The 16,996-nt window shown below is 47.5% G+C and overlaps 1 long non-coding RNA gene across 1 annotated transcript; it reads left to right on the top strand.

The window, feature by feature from the left end:
• Positions 1 to 13,264: 13,264 nt before the first annotated feature.
• Positions 13,265 to 14,452, top strand: LOC131095880 (uncharacterized). The gene is made up of 3 exons (XR_009115925.1): positions 13,265 to 13,502; positions 13,860 to 13,977; positions 14,355 to 14,452. It is a non-coding gene; the product is annotated as an uncharacterized LOC131095880 (long non-coding RNA).
• The last annotated feature ends 2,544 nt before the right edge of the window (positions 14,453 to 16,996 follow it).

Below are 16,996 nucleotides of genomic sequence, written 5' to 3'. Positions count from 1 at the left end.
TACAGACATGGACCCTACAGACATGGGGTGCAGGGCAGGGGTCTCGGGTACAGGAGATGAGCTGCTGAGGTGGAAGGTACACTCATCTTCTTAGATAGATAGATAGATAGATAGATAGATAGATAGATAGATAGATAGATAGATAGATAGATAGATAGATAGATAGATAGATGTGAAAATCTAGCTCAGCTTGGAGGCATGAGGGGCTGCAGGAGATTTTGGCAGCTGCAGACGTGCTCAGCTGGCACTTCTGCTCGTAACTCCCGGGGTAAAACCAGGAGGCTTTGTTGAGGAGGTCTCTTTTGATGGGAACACAGCTTCATGGAGGGCACTGACTTTAGAAGTCTGACTTTTGAAACAAATTAATCCTTTGCTGAATGACTGTGATATTTGGCAGATATGAATAATTATAGTGAAATTCACTTAAGGGGAGGGTGACACATGTATGTCACATAGCAATAAAAACCAAAAAAAATCACACCAGTGGGATGCACTTTCTGACTCTTTGCTGTGAGCTGTCAGCATTTTTGTCCTTACTCGTGTGACTGCTAGCAGAATAGAAAGGAGAACAGCAAATTCAATTTTAAGAGTGGTGTGAAATACAAAATAAGACTTACAGAGAGCAGAGGAATGGTTGTGATTTATAAGCACGTATCTCACTTTAATTGGAGAAAACAGAGACTGATTAAAAAGGATATACAGATCAGTTTAATGTTTTCTCTCTCATCTTTTCACAAAGTATGCATCTTCCAGCCCACGGCAGGCAGCAAGAATCCTTTCCCTGACCTGAACTGAAGAAACTTTTTTATCATAATAGAAGGTAGTTATGCATGGATATTTATTAAAGATGTGATGGCTAGTCTTGTCTTTTTTTACATTTATTCTGGTTTTTCTATCATTCCTTTCAGTCATTGACTTACCAGCAGACTTCAGACGCCTTCAGAAATTCCTTGACATGGTTTGGCACTATTTGATTCTGCCTGTATTTAACATCACTCTTTGGAAAGTATTAACTGTACCTCATGCTTTTCCTTACTTTCTTTATACAGTCTTACTTAAAAATAAATGTGAGGAAAATATACATGAAAATGTGTACAGCTTGAAATAAAAGTTACAGAGTCGTAGCCATTCAGTGTATCAAATGGGTTAATAATTGTAATGTGTGTTTCTGTGTTTTTACTCTCAGCTCTAAGCTAAGTTTTTTGTTGATCCCTATATTGCTTCATTGCCTTCTCTGAAGTGCAACCTCCTCAAGCAGGTCTAGGGAATTCCTCAATGTAAATATTCTTTTTCTTTTTGGAAAACCAACATTTTTTCTTACCTGCAAATCACAGATCAAGTCAGGAGAGGATGTTTTTCCAGTATCCCTTAACTGCTTTATTAAACACTGCTCAGAGCATGGAAGGATTACCATCTAACACGTGAAATGCAAGTTGGTCCCTTCAGGCTTTAGTCACTTTGCAGCTCTTGAGGCTTAGAGAGGGATTTTCCACCAGTTCCTGAGGAAAGCAGCTCTTGACCACACCACCTGCCAGACCAAACAGCACTGTGTAAAATCATGTTCTCCTGTGTGTTTGGTACGTCTTCTTCCTCTGGAAGACAAAAGTAAAAACTTATCTTTTAAGAGTTAAGCTATAATAGAACTGAAGAGTTGTTTATATTGTTTATTGCTACTTTTGTCCATTCATTCAGGATGGTAAGAGGAACGACTTGGAGCTACTTGAGAGCATTCAGCTATTTATTGCAACTTGCAGAATGAGTCGTGAGATGAGAGAGCAAATGTGTTTATGTACACAGACAGGTACAACAGGCCTTTGCTGCATTTTGTACCTTAACAACTCAGCTTACAACTATTTCCTGTTATATATTTTTAGTCTGTGTTTAATGGAACCTGAAGAGAAAACATGGATTACTAATACGGTTGTAACATTACTCGTAAGATATTCCCTATGGAGAAAAAAAGACAGCTATCCTAGTTTGTGAGAGGTTTATCTCCTCAAAAATTCCAATGCAAAAATTGATTTGGGATATAGGTAAGTGTGGAGAAATGGCTCCATGACAGAGGTCACGTAGACATTTGCTTGTTAGCCGACCAGGAGCTGGGAAAGTACCGAACACAGCTAGTTTGAGTCCTGCACCTGCAAGATAGCGTGTCCTTGGGCCTAGCTGGGTATAATAGCAAGTAGACAGAGAGACATGGGAAATAGGGAATGTAGACCCAAAAGAATGAAGAAGAATTGATGGTATAGTTTAACCAATAGATTGCCTGGCTTACAAAATATTCATAAACTTATTATTTGCTGTATAAGTGTCTGATGCTCTCTTCAATAAATGGAACTTGCTTATCACTCATATTGAGTGTCTGAGTCTCCCCTCACCGACAAATAGCTCATCCCCGACAAAATCCTCATTCTGCAACAGGAAAGTTGTTGTAATGTAACTGTTTTAAATTCTTACTCTAATTTTTAATTTTTTAAACCTTAAAATCAATGATCAATTTACTGATTGACTGCAGAAACCTTTAAAATGCTTGTCAGGCTGGCTGAGAATTCACAAGCACACTGCTCTGCAATGGTGTACAACCACGGCTGCTGAGGCTGCTGTGAATGCGCAGCAGTTTTTCACAGGTGTGGGACTCCTCCTATCCAGCACAGGCGCTGGCACAGAGGAATTGCGGATCGGATGTTTTGACGGCCTGTTTTGCAGCAGTCTCCGGCCTGGACGAGCCCTGCTCCGACTGACAGGTCCCTGCAATGAGCCGATGCCCGCAGGCGGCGAGGAGAGACCCGGGCCCCTTTGGCAGCGCTCCCAAAAGGCCGCAGCACGGACGGGAAGGTCGCTGTGCCCCAGGCGGCCTCTCCCGCGGCCTCTGGATTCGGGCACGGCAGGGATCCCTGGAGCAGATCCCGCCCTTCTCGCGGCCGGCCCGGAGCTTTGCTGAGGGCGCGGCGCTGCCGGGGCCGGGCCGAGCCCTGCCCGGGCCGGGCCCCGCAGCCCCCGAGGCTGCCCGGCTGCCCGGCAGGAGCTGCTCCCGCTGCCCGGGGCTGCTCCGGCCCCGCAGGAGCTCTCGGGAGCCCCGAGCGGAGCACACGGCATCGAGCCCGAGCTGCTGAGCTCCCATCCCTGCTCCTGACGCTCCGGGACGGGCTCGGATCCGCGGGCCGGAATGAGCTGGGCAGGTGAGACGCCGCTTGCATCCGCGCTTGGGGCACTGGGGACCGCAGGAGAAGTGTCATCGGCAGCTGTCATTGGTTTGGCCATTTGTATGGCGAGGAAGGCATTTGTGTCTGAGTTCGGCCTTATTTGTCTGTGCCATATCTGGGAGCACAAAAACTATTTTTCATGAAGGTAAGAAAATGGTTTGATTGTTATCCTATGTGCGCATGATGCTAAATGTAAACACTCTCTATTTTACATACCAGAGGCCTGCCTTAAAGAACCTATGACTTTGCAGATATTATTTCCATAATTGTATATCTTTCAGAGGAAGCAGCACAGTTCATCTGAACTAAGTCCTTCCTTACACTTAAGAGAAAAAACAGGCTGTGTGAGAGCTCTGCTAGCTGGGAATGCATGAATGGAAGAATTTTAGGACATTGCTATGGAAAGTGCAGATGTTTAACCACAATTTAGGGAAAAGAGCTAGTAGGTATGCTCATTTATGAAGGTGAGTACCAAAATCTGAATTTTTCCTGTATTATACTGAGCCCTCGATATGTTTTGTAATTGCACTTTTCTCTGTATTTTTTCATGCTGATGTCACTGGCAGTGACATGCTCTGTGCTAAGTGCTGGATTGGATGGTTGGCTGGGAGATGCCTTTAGTTTTATGGCACACAGGGGTCTAAGGAGGGTGTGCGGCTGTCCCTGTGCCCTGGCACCAGCTGAGGTGCAGGAGCTCTTCCAGGCCTGCCTCCAGGCATGATGAGCTGGAGTTAAAGCTGTGCCTTCTGCTGAGCAGCTGATACCGCCTCTGACCGTGAACAGCTGGGCCTGATATAATAAATACAGCTTTCTTCCTTTCTTACTAAGAGCCAGAGTCTGATAAAATGGATTCTTCATCCTGCTCTGACCAGTGAATACCAGGGTTCATTTCCACAAATTTCCTGCTTTATCTGCTTTGTACCTGCCAGCTACGTGAGCCATAATGTCCTGCTGCTCAGCTTCCTTGAGAGAAGCAAGCATTTCTTTGGAAAAGAGCTCTTCACTAACAGTTGGACTCACAAGTGGCTCATTGATGTCCCTCTAATTCCCAAGTTGTTCCACATCTACAGTTGCCTTTTAGGGATAGACCGTGATGCTCCTCTGATTTCTGTGGGATCCTCTTTGCCTAACGCTTTCAAGAATGAGCTAGAAGAGGCAAGTCGAGGTTCAAGGGAAGGACTTGTGTTTCCTACTTCATCCTGGATCATTTAATTTGAAAAGTTTTAGACTTCGATTTTCAACAGTGAATTGTCATCGGCCCAGACTTCGAAATCTCTAGCACATTCATGTTTTCAACATTAAAATTTTTACATGCTAAAACAGTATCTTTTACTGAATTTGAGTAAAAAATTAAATGGGTGAAGATCCCTCCACTTAGTGTTTTGCTTAGTGAAAATTCCATATTGATACAGAATAAAGTGGATTTATTTGGATACTCCTGAAAACTCCCTGCCTTTCTTCTCCCCTTCCTTTGCTCAGTGCAAGGAATAGCAACATTTCTTATGTCATTATATATGTTTGCCACTTTGCCAAACATTTTGGAACAAGCAAAACTGAGTCACGCCTTTTTTCACCAAAACATGCAAGCACTTGTGCGAATGTTTCAAATTTCCAAAAGTCAAGCTAAGGCTATCATCAGTACTTGCCCTGACTGTCAGCTTGTGCAGCCTCCTGTTTCTACAGGAGCAGTCAACCCACGATGTTTGCAGTTATGGCAAACAGATATCACTAAATACCCTTCCTTTGGTAAATTTAAAAATATTCATGTTTCAGTAGACATGTTCTCTGGTGCAATTTTTGCTTCTCTTCACACAGGTGAAATAAGTAATCATGTAATGAGACTGATGCTGAAAAATAAACAGCTCAACGCACTTTCCCAGCAGCCCCATCTCGTTCATAGTCTGTAAATAAACCCCCTTGCCAGTGTAAGTTTGAAGATCATGCATTTAGTAATGCAAGGTAGTTAAAATCATTTGTTCTGGAATCCCTTCCCAACTTCAAAACCCACACACTTAATTTTTTACTCCAGCTACAGCAAACCTAGACATCTTTCCCCTGCTTTCTCTGTTGTAATTGACCAGTCCTTTCTCTCTTTGATCACTGAATTGGTCAAATAAGACTAAAATGCAATGATCCCTTAAAGCATAGTGATCTAGTCAGCATATTTCCTATTTTCCCATTTATTAGGCAACAAGATTTAATTCTGACAGGTAATAAATACATGCAGCGAGGGGTGGTCTTAATTTAGGAGTCCAGCTAGCAGGAGGGGCGACCAACAACCCACTGCAACAGGACGAGCGCCCCTCGGCGTCTATGGCCTCGGGCTGCACTCGTGGCACATGGATTCGCTGCTGATGAGGCAGAAGAGTCTAGACACTCACTGGGGACTATCAGATTTACTGTAGAACTCAACATGTCAACCAGGGAGTGACCCTGAACAAGCGGTGCGAAAGGGTTATAAAGGGGGAGGAATTCAAGGGAGGGGTTTACAGAGATCCAATAGGGGAAGGTGAAGGAGTGGGCTTAAGATAATACACATAAGGGTAGAACCAATAGATACAATGTAAGGGAGGGGCCCCAGAACCACAGCCAATCATACCTCCCTAAGTGGAGAAGATTCTGGCAAGAGAGGAGGAGTGGGGGAGTGATTGACTGGGCCCAGGGAGGAGAAACAAGTCTACAAAAAAGGGACTGAGGGGAGGGGAAATTATATAACAGAAGGGATTGACAGAAACAGTGGCGGGAGTTACTAGGGCAACCAATTAATTGACAACACAATGGCGGGAAAACTGGTGAGGGCAGAACCATTACAGAAAATGGGGGAGCAATACAGAAAATGGGGGAGCAATTAAACAAACTAACAGAACACACTACAACAAATACAGACCTTCAGCTTTAAGAGGCAGAGGACATGAATTCCATTCAAATTGGCTCCTTAATATTTATTTTATCTTCAGAGTGACTCATGAACCCTTTCAAGTTCAGATAAGAAATTAATGCATCAGTGACTGTAACAGACAAGGAAGAGATGATGGTGAGCAAGCAAATAATGCCTTGCTTAGCCACACAGCAGGCTCTGCAGTTTTAAAAGAGAATTTAATTACATTTTGTGAGTTTTAAAGAAGCAAACAGAGAGCAAAAATCTTTAAATGTTTGGAAGTATCATATATAATTATGCAAGTGTTAATGTGAGAATCTACAGAGTATCATTGATGCATGTGGTTGTGCAGGTTTTTTGTTCATGGGTATGTTTGTGTAAATAACCACATGTAAAGGAATTTTTCTAACTCCTTGCAGGAATATTTAAATGGGATATATATTCATGCTCTAAGCTCTGTGTGCTGTGGCAAGAACACTAATGCCTATATAGCAAGGTTTCCTTTTACAAAACTCTTTTTTCCTACTCATTTCCAGCTTGTTCCCTGCTCTCCTTGGGTCAGCAGAGCAGTGCCACTCTGCCTCCACCTGGAATTTGTCTGTCCCTTTCTTCTTCCTGTTCCAAAATCACCCTTAATCCCTGCCTCCCACAGCTCTGCCCACTGACAAATAAGTGCAGCACCAACCAGTTCATGGTCTCCACACCTGTGCATTATTTGCTGACATTCCGCAGAACCCACTGGAGATGTGTGGGCTGTGCTACCATTGGTGGATTTATGTATTTTCACATCTCCACAACTGTCATGGATTTAATGCTGCTTCTGCTCCTGAAGTCTCTCTATGTCCATTTATCTACTGCTATTGCTCAGGGTACCTGGTGCTTTTCAGCTGGAGCAGAATTGTTTTAGCAGACATCTATGTGAATGCTCGTGCAGATACAGTGTAATAGGGGCTTAAGAGAGCTGCATCGTACAAAACAACATCAGTGGGCATTTTCAGGAGAATCTGAAGAGGAGGGGATGTAGTTCTTACACACTGGACAACAGCTCCTAGTGCCTGTTGTCACAGAGCACCCTGCAGATCATTCTGTGCTCCTTTGTGCTCGGCCCGAGGTGCCAGTGCTGCTCTCTGGGCTTGTGCAGAGCCAAGGAGATCCCCATGGAGGCCAGTCTACAGCCTCATGGATGCACAAGAACTTTAGGACACATTTAAGCCTCACACACATGCAAAAAACCCAAACCAAACTAAAACACCACAACAAGCCAAAAAACTCCCATGCAAACAAAAAACCCATGGAAATTTGTTTACAAGTTATAATTGATTGTCTCGTGTCACCTGCATTCTGTTTTCCAAAGCACTGTCAATGTTCAGACAGGACAGACAGGTTTTAGCAGGACTGACCAAGTTTTGGTAGGGATGGAGCCTGCTCTCCCCCATCAGAGCCTGCTGGCTCTGCCTTTCTGTCTGGATGGGTGGCACAGCCCCGGCTGTGGCAGAGCAGCTCCGGTGCCCCTGCAGTGGGGCTCAGCAGCACTTTAAGCCACTCTCACCCTGCATTGCCCAAGGGCTGCTCTGGCAGCGCCCTCAGCTCCCTCTTGGCCCTTTCCCTCCGTGCTTCCCTGGCAGCTGAAAGCCCAGGGGGTGTCTGGGCTCTCAGCCACAGTTGGGTTCTGCTGCTCCAAGCCTGGAGCTGCCACGCTGGGGAACCCACAGCTGAGAGCTTCCCTGGAGTGCAGCAAACAGAGGGCCTGGCAGGAGGGGAAAGGGCCCTGAGGTCAGGCCAGAGATGAAGGAAAAGGGGAATGGGAAAGGAGTGAAGAGAAAATTCACAGGGCTTGAGAGCTGAATCTTCCCTGCAAACTTTGCATCCAAGTATTGTCCTGGATTCCCAAAAGATCAATGGTGTCTGAGTTTATTATTAAATAAAAGAGATGAAAAAGAATACTGATTAGTTGTTCATTGGCTATTCTGATTACTGATTATTTTGGGATCTGAAGGAAATTGGAGTGTGTGACCATGATACTAAAAAAAGATACATATGCATATAAAAATGTAGGAATCAGAAACACAACATAAAAAATCAAAGATCAAATAAATTCTGGCATTTCCTCATTTTGAAAGTAAGGAATCTGAGCTGCAGGTTTGCTAAAATTCTTGCAGGTACTTTTATATGTAATACAAGCATACAAAACTTCAGAATGGCATTTTCAAAAACACTTTGTCTTCACCATGTTCTAACAGTTTTCCAAACAGTTGGAGACAACAAAAATATCAAAGTTCTGGAAGCTCGAAAGTCCTTTCATCTCAGTCTAATCCTGAAAGAAAATCCTAAGTTATGTGTCTTCTGAAAAATAGGCATAATTATATTCTATTAAGGAGACTTTTGTCTTGTTTTATTTTTAAATCAGCTGTTCAGTACTCAGTACTGAAAAGAAAACAAGATCTTTATTGTGGCCTAGAATGGTAGCAGAAAGAAGAATTTAATAGACTCTATTTAGAGCTTCATTTTTCTTACTGGTTATTTTTGCTGGAATTGCCTAACTAAAAACAGCCAGAATTCCTTTAATAGGGTGATTTCTTCCAAGAGAGTAAGAAGGACAGGAAAATACAGGTCAGTCAGCCTTGCCTCTGTCCCCTGACAGGTGGTGGAGTAGCTAATCCTGAAAACCATTCCAAACAAGTGGAGAAGTCGATTGGGAGTAATGGTTACCTACCTGATACCCATGATAGGGCAGCCAAACGGATGGATATGGAGCAATGGATGATGTCTACCCCAGCTTTACCCAAGCCTTTGAGACAATCTCCTACAGCATCCTTAAACACAAACTGCCAAAATGCCCAGTGAAGGAGGCTGAAAAATGGATGAGGACTGTCATCAGTGGCACAAAGTAGAGCTGGAGGCAAGTCACGACCCCCAGGGGCTGATGCTTGGGCAGATACTCTTTAATGTCTTCATTCATGGCTGAGCTGGAGGAGCAGTTCACCCTCAGCAAGTCTGCAGACAATGCAAACCTGGCAGGAGCAGCTGATAGCCCAAATGTTTGTGCCATTCAGAGGGGCGTCAGCAGCTAAAGAATTGGCCTGAGGGGAATCTGATGGAGTTAAAAGAAGGGAAATGAGAAGTCTTGGACCTGGGCAGGAATAACCCCAGGCATCAAGAGCTGCAGTAGGCTGACTGCCAGGAAAGCAGCTTTTATATTTTCGGTGCCTTGGTGCTTTGGGGCTGTGCCGCAAAGCCGAGGCAGAGGGATGACTGCAGCCACAGAAAGAGGGGGTTCGCACCGAGCCCGGCCAGCCCGGAGCCGCCCCCCTCCGCGCTGTGCCCTCAGCCCCGGCTCTGCCGCGCTCGTCCCCGCCAAGGCCGGCCCACACCGGGCCGCGCTGGGCACACGTGGGCCCGAGAGCAGCGCCCCTTCAGGCCGTGCTCTGCCGGTGCAGCCGCGGCTGTTGCGCTGCGGGCGTTGTGGCCACAGTCGGCGATCAACACCATGGTGGAGCTGCTGCTGCCCACCAGGCTCAGCGTATTGTGAAATACGAACGTGTCTCTGACCACACACTGCCTGAAGCAGATGTCTATTCAAACTCTGAGATTCCCAGAGACAGCTAGATAAAGATCAACACTTTAGCATAAGAACAGACGCTGCTAGCACGATGATTGCCAGATCTCAAGTCATCGGAAACCGCCTAAGAACGATCATTGTCCTACAGATAACATCAGCCAGGGATACCAGAAACATACATGTGAATACATGACTTCCCCGAACTCAATCAACACTGGCTATCAACCAGGAGACGGCCTTTGTCCAGCTCTGCACAGTGAAAGAACCAACTATGAATGTGAAGAGTTACAAAAGAAATTGGGACTCCTTTGCCTCAGGCACAATAAGCTGTATAAAATCTCGTTGCTAGAAGTGGCTTGCATGAACAGAAGAGAATTTGATGCAATAGAGGTCGGATCCAGGTTCACCCAGCGCCGATCCTAGGCTGGACGATGTTTCCTTGGCTGTGGTGGTTTCCAGGATCATATTTTAGTCACGCAAAAAGATAAATCTTTTCACATTTTTGATAATTTGGCTTTCAACTGATCATTTATAACACCCGCCAAGCTGAGGAGCCTGGTGAACAGCCCCTGCGTCCACTCCACGTGCTGGGACAGCCGGGCCCAGGGGCTGCTCATTGACCGCTCCCTCTTCGAGCAGGAGCTGCTCAACTCAGGCGACGCCCACAGGGGCCGTGGCCATGGGCTGGCCCCGGTCCCGCACACCTTCAGGGCCACCGCAGTTCTGCAGCTTCATGCAGCAGCTCTACCGCTACGGCTTCCGCAAGGTGCTGGGCTGGGTCGATTCGGCTGCGCCGGGCGATGCCGGGGCCTGGCTCCACTATAGGAACCCCTGCTTTCGCCGCGACCGTCCCAACCTCCTGCTGCGCATGAAGCGCTGAAGCGCGGCCAACAGGCAGCGGCCGGCGGCAGGCTGGGAGGGCAGCAGGCGCTCGCCCTGTGGCTCCCAGCAGCTCCCCAGGGCACGGCCTCTGCCGGACAGGTGCCCGCCCAGCAGCATCCTCCTGCTGCACAGGAGCGGGCGCTGCCGGCCCGGCGGGAGGGGCTGAACCGCTTCCAGGAGCTCTACGGGGGCGGCCACTGCCACTTGGGTGAGAGGGACCTTGCAGCCACTTGCAGGAGCTCTATGGGGAGCAGCTGCCTCCGGCCGAACGGGAGGTGCTTGGGATCCAGCCCTGCAGCTTCCAGCAGCTCCACAGGGAGCAGCAGCCCCCAGCCTATGACCCCCGAGGTAGGAAAAGAGTTGTAGCCTTGTTTTTCCAAAAGGTCATGAAAAGTGACCGTTTGAAGTAGTTTTCCACAAGGCTCTGTCATTCTCAACCAGAAGTTGTCAAGCCTACTAGGAAGGGGCACCTAGGAGGCCAAAAGATTCTCTGGCTGGTTTTCCTGTGTGTTTCCCATGATGTTTGATCCACAGCAGCACTAGGGCTCTGTGTCCTACAGCCACGTTGTGGAGCCTGACCAATGTGTTTGGATTCTTGCAGCCACCCCGGGCACTTCAGGGCCCAGCGCTCCCGCTGGCAGTACAGTCTGTGCAGCACGGACGGCCTCCAGCTCAGCACAGAACGCACCTGGGGAGGAGGAATGGCCACCAGCACATCTAGGCCTTGCCATAGAGAAAATGATTTGGGAGATCAGCAGGTCCCTGTCTGAAAGATCTCCCTCTGCTCAGGTAATTCCATTGGATGGGGATAAAAGGGGCTGGACTGAGAGCTTTTGAACCTTGTTACATGCCTGAGAAGCAAAGGCTTCTTTAATTGAACTTATTTCATCATTATTTAGTTATTGAATTATTCTTGGTAAAGAAAGATTTCTAAAAGAGGAAATGAAGAATAAATGAAGAAGAGGTTTTACTTGCTGGGAAAGAGGAGAAGAGTGTTTGAAGACCTGGCACTGAAGACCAAGTGTCCTGTGCACATCCCCTCACTTGATGTGTTCTGGTTTTCTGTGTTCCCCTTTTGTCTCAAAGGTCATTTTGTAAGAGCTTCAGTTTCACCTTGGCCCCCTGAATCCTGAGTTTAAAAGGCTTGTCATGTGAACCGTGGGGGCAGTGTTCCCTCCTCTGTGCTCCATGTCCTTTGGGAGTGGAGAAGGACAATTATTGTATCCCTGATATGATTCCAGCAAAATAGTGAGTGATCTTTGGGTTCCTTTCTTTCTGTTTATCTGCTCAGGGCAATGTTGGTGTTGCCCCTGATTCTTCAGGAGGGGAGCCTGTGAACACAGCTGCAGCAGAGGAAGCTTCATCTGGCACCGAGAGCTGCAGGAACAATTCCCAGGAGCCCAAGGAGCCTGGTAAGGACAGAGCCCACACTGGTTTAGAGAGCTGTGAGATGGCTGCTCTGAGCAGGCTTGGTGCTTCCTGGTGCCTTGAATTCAAATCCTGCACGGGCACAACCTGCCTGAGCCCTGCCCTCCACACTTCTCCAGAGGCTCTGACACTGAGTCTTCTGCTGAGGCAAGAGAGCAGGGAATAAACCTGACCTTGTGGGAGTTGTGTCACCAAGCCGGGTATCCCAGATTTGTGCTGAAGTTGGTGGATAAATTTGCTGCAGGGTGCTAGGGGAGGTCAGGCTGAGTGACTCTTGAAGGACAAGGAGCACAACATGAGAGGCCAACCAATTGAAAAATCACAGTAACTCCAGTAACAAAAGGAAAAGCTTGAATGACCCCTGATTAGAGAGGCCTAAGAGGAGAGAGAGAGCACTGTGGATCCATTCCTTAGCCAAGCTGGTGCTGCCTGCAGGCCTTGTGGGGAGCTCTGTCCCTCCCAGCCCTTCCTGCCAGAGCTGATGGTCGAGTTGCAGCAGCTGCTGCTCACTGCAGAGGGCAGTTTGTAGATGCCAGGTAATGGAGCTGGTTCATGACTCAGCTTCCAGCACCTTCAGCTTCAGCCATTTCAGTGAGGACTGAGGTCTCTGTCAGCACAGAGAAAGAACAAGGCTGGGCTTCCTTGTGGCAGTTGGGACTGTCTGTGTTTCAAGCTCTCCTGAGTGCCATTTACTCTGTGAGTGCTGAGACTTTATCAAGATACTTCAGTGTTTTGAAACACACTTTTGAACACTTGGAATGGTCCCTGTTCTTTTAAGGGCAGATTGCTTCCAATTGCCAAGTGAGAGTCTGCCTTTCAGGCCATCTTTGACAGCCCCTGGTAGAAGAACAATTGCTGCCCAAGGGAAAGGTACAGAAGGGCCAATATTGACTGAGCGTTCCCTTTGCTTCCCAGATGCCATCTGACCAACATCTCCAGGAGGGCTGCCCTGCATGGCAGGAAGAGACAGGGGAGAGCCTGTGACCATCGGGCAGGTAGAAGTCCTCTGTTTGTAGATATGTTTAGAGATTTCTATGGTTCTATTTATTAGTGGTTATAGTTCCATTTATAGATAATAGTGTTCTGTTTATATGGGCATATATTGATAGATCTGTATAGTTAAATGTGAATATGTATACAGTTAGAGAAGTGATATATTTTATTATAAATTTACATTTATAGATTTTCAGAGTTAGATTTTTATATCTGTAGAGTAAAATATATATACATATATATCTCTATATGTAAATGAAGTTAGATTTATAAATGTGTATAGTTATATAGTAAGAGGAATAGGAATGTTTAGATGGAGAGATTGATGGATAGATTGATGTTTGTGTAGGCCTAGGCTGCATTTGTACCTCTTTCCCCCTCGGCTGCCTTTTTCACCTCTTGCTTTTCCCCCGGTGCCCCCTGTGTCCCCTGTCCCTGTGCTGGGTCCGAGCTGGCGGCCGGGCCGGGCGGAGCAGCACTTCCAGCCCCGGCTGTCCCTGGAGCGGTGGGAGCTGCCGCTGGCCCCAGGCACTGTCCCCCGAGGAGCTGCTGAAGGACGGTGAGACTGAGGGGGCTGAGGGGGCTGAGGGGGCGGTGGCGCCCAAGGGACGGTGACCCTGAGCTGCTGCTGGGGCTGAGGGCTGTGGGGCAGCCGAGGGCCATGGTGGCACTGAGGTGACAGGGAAGTGGCACAGGCTGATGGGGTGGTGGGTCTCAGGGGATGGGATGGCTCAGAAGGGACTGAGGGGGGTGAGAGGACTGTGAGGGGCTGAAGAAACTGAAGGGGGCTGGGGCTTCACCGAGAGGGTGGCGGGGCTGAGGGGATGGAGGGGGCCAGCAGGGAGCACAGAGGGCTCCGGGACTGCAGCTCTGCCAGGCCTTGGAAGCAATTCCAGAGCCTCCACTTTTGCCCCAGCTGCAAGGAAGACCTTGAGGACAGCCAGAGACTGACGGGAGGCAGCAGGGAGGAGCTGAAGGCCAGCAGCAAGAGCAGTGAACGGGGACCTGCTGCTGCCAGCCTGGAGAGAGCCCGGGTGAGGCCACAGGCCCGGGCAGGCAGGCTGGGGCTGAGGCTGCCGTGGGCTGCGGCCGTGGGCACTGCCCGGCGGGGCAGGAGCGGGCCCTGCCCGTGCTGGGGCTGCTCAGCGCAGCTGCCCCGGCTGGCACAGGGGCTGTCCTTGGGCAAGGCAGCTGTGCCGGCAGGGCCCGGGAGCTGTGCCGGCTCTGCCGGGCTGCCGGGGCTGCGGGACAGTCCCGCCGCGGCTGCGCTCACCACAGCCTGGCCCGCTCGGCTGCTTTCTCTTTCCGACCCTCCTGGGGAGGCTCTGACATTTCCTCTTCCCTGATGGAAGTGCAGCTGCTGCCAAGGGAAACGTCCCCATACTCACTCAGTGTTCCCTTTGCTTCCCAGATGTCCCATCTGCTGTCGCTGTCCAGGAGAGCTGCTCTGCACGGGAGGAGGAGACCGAGGGAGAGGCTTTGAAGGTGGGGCGGCTGGGATCCCTCTGCTTGGAGTTCCATGTAGACATGTCCAGAAGTGCACATAGAGATGGATTATCATTTGGATATGTACATATGTGGGTTGCTATTTGTATAGGACTTTTTCTGTATGTATGGTGTTCAGGGATGTATGCTCTGTATATATGTATGAGTATACATACATATATGTTTGTAATTACATCTACGTGTATATTTGCATCTAAGTATACATGGATGTTGTTATATCTGTGTTTAGTTCTGTTTCCTATTTATACAGTTGTGTTGCTATTTATTTCTATTGATGCAGCTATAGGCATATGGGTCTTTAAATAGTTATATTGGTATTTGCATAGGTATATAAGTCTATTTTTATATTTTTATATGTATCCATATGTATAGCTGTATATTTGTATTTATGCATTTGTATTGATATTTAACTTGCCACAGTGATATTTTTGTATTTATGGATAGGTTTGTGTTATATATCTGTTTATATATATATTGTATATAATATGTAATATTCAATCTATATTTGTATCTGTATATTTTTATATATGTATTTCTATATATTTGTTTATATTTATCTATTTATTTATATTTCAACATGTATGGAGTTGTATAGTTGTGTAATTCTATTGGTTCTGTGTAATTCTATGAGTTCTTGGTACACGGCTATTTAGAGAGGGAATTCTTATTTTTGTATTTCTAGATGGCCTGTATGTTTGTAGTTATATGTAATAAATTAAGTTATTAAATGCCTAATTGATCTCTGTGTATTGTGAGTTGTTTCAGAGGGTGCAATAAATTAACTTTTGTTAACTGAAGTTAGTATTTGTATATTTTTACACAGACTGGTTGTAATAATCGAATAAATTCCTGGTTTTAACCTAAATTGAGATTTGTATAGTTCTCTATTGTAAGCGTGGGTGTAGCACTTTGTAATAAATTACATTTTTCAACTGAAATTGATTGTCATGTATTTGTGGATCAGCAGTGTGGCTGTAGCAATCTGCCAGAAATGCCATTTGTCAGCTGCGATGGGTGTTCTGTGATTTGTGCTAAATTGGTGTATTTTATTGAACAGTAAAAGAGGTAAAGAGAATAGAAAGGAGGAGAAAGAAGTGTGCATGGGTGGTGCAGGGACAGGGAGAGGGTGGCAGGGGTTATGTGTGACAGCCTTATCACGCATCCAAGGGTCCCACCATGTCTCGCTGCTCTCCTCATCTGGTCACCTTGGTGGTGAGGGTCCCACACCACACTGCCACACATCCTGACGAGTGAGGGATTCCCTGGATTAATACATGCCTTGGGCTGGTGGGAATGCCCAGGTGCCTCCCTTGTGGGGGCCAGCTAGACACCGTCCCTTGCTGCACTGAGGGTCTGTGGCATTGGGCTGCAGTGCTGTGATGCAGGGTCTGGGCACCCCTTTGGGGGGGCCCTTTGATGAGGCACATCAGCTCCTCTGTTGTGGACAAGCTTTCCCTCAGTGAAGGGCCCCACAGCTGGGCTGCTCTGCCCAGCAGAGAATGGGCAGCCACTGCCTCTCACCAGAGGCTTTCCAACACTCACCCAAAGCCTCTTTGCCCCCAGCTTTGGTGCCAGGGTCTGTGTGAACCTGGCAGCTGATAGCCCTGGGGCTGTCATCTCCACCCTGAAGGCATTGGCTTTGCTTCCTGAATGCCCTTGAACTGTTACTTTATCTCCTCCTCATCACAGAACCCCGTAGGGCCTCTCAGAGCCCCATTCAGGGTGTGGTGGTCATCTGTGCAGCTTTTGTAACAGAGCTCTGCTGTAGTAGGCAGAAGTCTTTCATGAAAATGTTTAAACCATAAACTATAGTATTTCAGTCTCTGACACTGGGGAGGACAAATCCACCCCCCATCCCACAGACAGCTCTTTAGGAAGTGCTCCAAGTGTCCCCCTGAAGCTCATCCCAGAGACCAGAAGCCAGCAAGCATCCTGAGCCAGCTCTGCTGCCTTTGGCAGCACTTTGGCAAATGAGCTGCAGCAAAGGGGAAGGCACCAGTGACTGTGACTGCTGCAGGCTGGGGATGAAGGAAGGGCCATGGACACAAGTGCTGAGATGCTCCAAAATCCAGGACAACTGGGAAGCAATAAGGTCTCACAAGCACTAATATGATGGAAGTCCTTTGTGCAAAGTTCCATGGAGGAACTGCCAGGGGACTTGCTGCTAGGATCAGCAATAGCTGAAGGGAGCAGGATCTGCTCCTTTTCCTGGGTCTGTTTCGGGACACAGGCTCTGATGACCCCTGCTCCCAAAAAGCCCTTGCCCATGGAGGCTGTAGGGCAAAAGCAATCCCACTGCAAAGAGTGGCTTTGCAGTTGAAGTCCACTTGTGTTTAGGGAATGGAGTTTAGGGAATGAATGACTCCCAGGCCAAAGCACCGGCAGGTAACCGGGGCTCTGAGAGGCAGAGCCTTTAGAGGCAAAGAGAGATCAGGCACTCACATGCCTGAAACTCCTTCAGCTCTCTTCTTTAAATAAGAAAGCTGAGGAGAGGCAAATGCAGTCCTTCGAAAAAATATTGTGTCTAACAAGTCCAGAGGGAAAAAA

Source organism: Melospiza georgiana, chromosome Z (genome assembly GCF_028018845.1).
Source record: "Melospiza georgiana isolate bMelGeo1 chromosome Z, bMelGeo1.pri, whole genome shotgun sequence".
Classification (NCBI taxonomy): domain Eukaryota; kingdom Metazoa; phylum Chordata; class Aves; order Passeriformes; family Passerellidae; genus Melospiza; species Melospiza georgiana.
Note: the sequence above shows the minus strand (reverse complement) of the source record. Positions and strands in the feature narration are given on the sequence as shown.